This window comes from Cavia porcellus, unplaced genomic scaffold (assembly GCF_034190915.1).
Source record: "Cavia porcellus strain 051 isolate PalLab524CR breed Dunkin Hartley unplaced genomic scaffold, mCavPor4.1 scaffold_21, whole genome shotgun sequence".
NCBI lineage: Eukaryota > Metazoa > Chordata > Mammalia > Rodentia > Caviidae > Cavia > Cavia porcellus.
This window is the reverse complement of record NW_026947504.1, coordinates 11,339,258-11,342,315: the sequence shown is the minus strand read 5'-3', so window position 1 is coordinate 11,342,315 and position 3,058 is coordinate 11,339,258. Positions and strand designations below refer to the sequence as shown.

Genomic DNA, 3,058 nt, shown 5'->3' with positions numbered 1-3,058 from the left:
ACACAAGGGAATCAGAATTCACACTCATCAAGGAAGGCACACGTGACTTTTGGTTGACCTAGTGTCTGGACAGGGGTTCCTCATGCTACTGGAGGAAAGAAACCCCTTTGGGTTCGTTTAGTATTGGTTTTCTGCTTGGCAGTGCAGCTGGAATCATTGGTAGCTTCTATCTTCAGAGGCATATTTTGCAAAAGACTGGAAATCCACTCTGAGGAAACTTTTGATCTTGTCGTTCTGCCTTGTGATGTTTTGGATTTAATTACTGTGCCATACATAGAGTCACTGTTCTGTCCCTTCCCCATTGCTCTGCCTCTAAGATATAACTTAATTTTTCTACAGCAAGATTTTATGCAATGCATTTCTCTGTGGCTTCCAAATTCTAGGATCAAGTTCCCTCTTCTTTCAGCCTTTCTAGAGTGAAGCTGATCTTTACTTATCTCTAGGCCATATTCTAAACACAGACTTGATACTCAGACTCTCAAAGAATAAATGTAAAAGTTTTAGTCCAAATTTATCTGCCTTTAAATCCTTAGACAGAACTGGAATTTAACTCCTTTCATTTCCTTCTCCCCTCAAAAATGATGCTGTTGGCTCTAAATAAAGGCTGGTGGTTTTCTGAAGCTGTTGGTTTCAAGCAAGAGCCAAAAGTGGTATCTTCTATGGTCTGTTGGCCATTTCAGAACTTTATAGATACTGTGATCAATTCATTAGAAAGAAGCAAATGCCCCCCACCACGAGCCTGGCCCTACAGAGAAGAAGTCATCCCCCACCATGAGTCCCCCTCCATGAGTCCCCCACCATGAGTCCCCACCATGAGCCAGTCAGTGTGAGCCTGGAAGAGAAGCCATGCACCTGGGTGAGCCCACTGCCACAGGCCCAGAGGAGAAGAGGCCACACCACTTGGGTTCCACTGCCATCATGCAACATCTATGAGCAGCTGCTTCATACCTCTTTGCTTCCCTGGAAACCTCTGATGGGAGGAACCAAGGTGCTTAGCCCAGTCCTCTGTACTTCAGGAAGGGTAAGCAATGCAGGAAACACCTGGGACTCAGCAGCCAGCTGATTCGAAGGAACACAGGAAATGAGAGATGAAAGAGCATGGTGCAGTCTCAGACCTCCAGCCACCCAGGACAAGTCTGGAAGACATAAACACAGAATAAATTAGATGTCACACATCTCAAATCTCTGAAATGATGGCAGCTGAAGTAAACAAATTAGCGCTTATATTGTTTAATTAATTTTGTAAGCTTATCTCATCCAGAGCAAGTCTAGGAGACATAGACATAGAGGAAGTTTTATTTTTGTTTTATTTTCTTTAAAATAAAAAAAAAATAAAATGACACTGGTTTTGATAGCATAGGGCTGACTGACTGGTTTTTATAGTACAGATAGATTCATTGATAGAAAAAATATTCCTAGGGATGCTCATGAATTTAGTAACTGTTTTAAATGGAAACAGGTATTAAAGAATAGCCATAGACTCAGACTCCCCAGGACTGCCTCTCTTGCCGAGATGTCTGTCTGGAACATCTTAGCAGGCCAGCCACCCTTCTCAGAGGTGTGCTAACTGAGGTTCTGAAAAATAAAGCCTGTAGCTAAGTATGGTCCAAGGGTCACAGACCAGGAGAAGTGCTCCATGCCCACAGAAAGAGTAGCTAACAAGACTCTGACTACTTCCTCCTACTTCTAGTTCACTGCCACTGCCACTGGGTGGGGTTAAGTCTAGGGGACACCTTAGATTGGGCACAAAGGATAGGAATAGACAGGGATGCCTTATCTCCTTTTCTTTTCCTTTTTTTTTGGGGGGGGAATCTTTTTCCTTTTTATCGGTACCAGGGATCGAACTCATGACTGCCTGCTTGCAAGGCAGGTGCTTATGCCGCTGAGCTAAATCCCCAGCCCCTTCTTTTCCTTTTTAAAAATACATATTTAGCTCCACAGAGTATCACCTAGTCTCTTTCTACACCCAAACCTGGCCTGAGCACTGCCCTGGACCTTTACTGTGCTTCTTTAGAGACAGTAACTACATGCGACTGGCAAAGCAGCAGTGTTTCTAACAACCGTGGCTATCAAACAACTGTGGTTACCAAAGTAACAAGGAGAAGCCTTACAGCTGGTATTTCAATAGGATAAATGTTCAGCTTTGGTTCTGCCTTGAAAAGTCTTTTGCTTTTATAGGCATAAAAGGGTTTTTATCATTCTGACACAAGAGATCGCTGTCAATTGACCTATAAAAAGGTATAGGTAGTCTATTTATAGTTACAAACCTAGAAAATATAAAAGTCTTATTGTAGTTCAACTAGATCGGATACCTCTGAGAGGTGCACTCTAATTTAAATGCAATTGCCTTGTGTATGTTTGTCTGTCTTTTTCTATGTGTGTTAATAATCAGTTAAAGCACCTATAACTAGTTCATTTAAGAAAAATATTTTTTAATCAACAGTTTTAATTTTTTATTGGTTCTTCTTGAAATTTCAATGGAAAGACCATTTCTATAGGTTTTCAGGGTAACCATATTTATTTAATACATTAACATATATGGATTGATTATTTTAAGTCTCACATATGACTTACAAATAAAAGCTTTAAAGTTTGATATTATGGAGGTTATATTTGCTTGATTGCTACATAAATTTTTGTGTCAATTTTTAGATATATGTTCTATTTTAGTTGTTATATAAAGAAATAAACACATATGATATAGCCTAATTACCTTTTTTCACAAGGTTAACAGTGAGTTAACAAGATAAAAATAGAGATGTCCTCAAAGTTGCTAACATTTCTGTCCAGCTTGTTAATAATACAATAATACAAAAAATAATACGTTAATAATACGATAATACAAAAAACCATCTTCATAAATACAACGTCCATTATTGTCTGTGTGTCATGATTGAAATGATTTAAGTAGTTTTCTTGGTCAAAGATTTCATATATATATACATATATATATATATATATATGTATATATATATATATACATGGATATGATATGTATATATATTGATATATGATATATATATTGATTTTTATATATATGGATTTATATATGGTTCAA

The 3,058-nt window shown here is 38.1% G+C and overlaps 1 non-coding gene across 1 annotated transcript; it reads left to right on the top strand.

The window, feature by feature from the left end:
- Window positions 1–587: 587 nt before the first annotated feature.
- On the top strand, window positions 588–723 carry LOC111753739 (small nucleolar RNA SNORA2/SNORA34 family). Its single transcript, XR_002788534.1, has one exon. It is a non-coding gene; the product is annotated as a small nucleolar RNA SNORA2/SNORA34 family (small nucleolar RNA).
- Window positions 724–3,058: the final 2,335 nt, after the last annotated feature.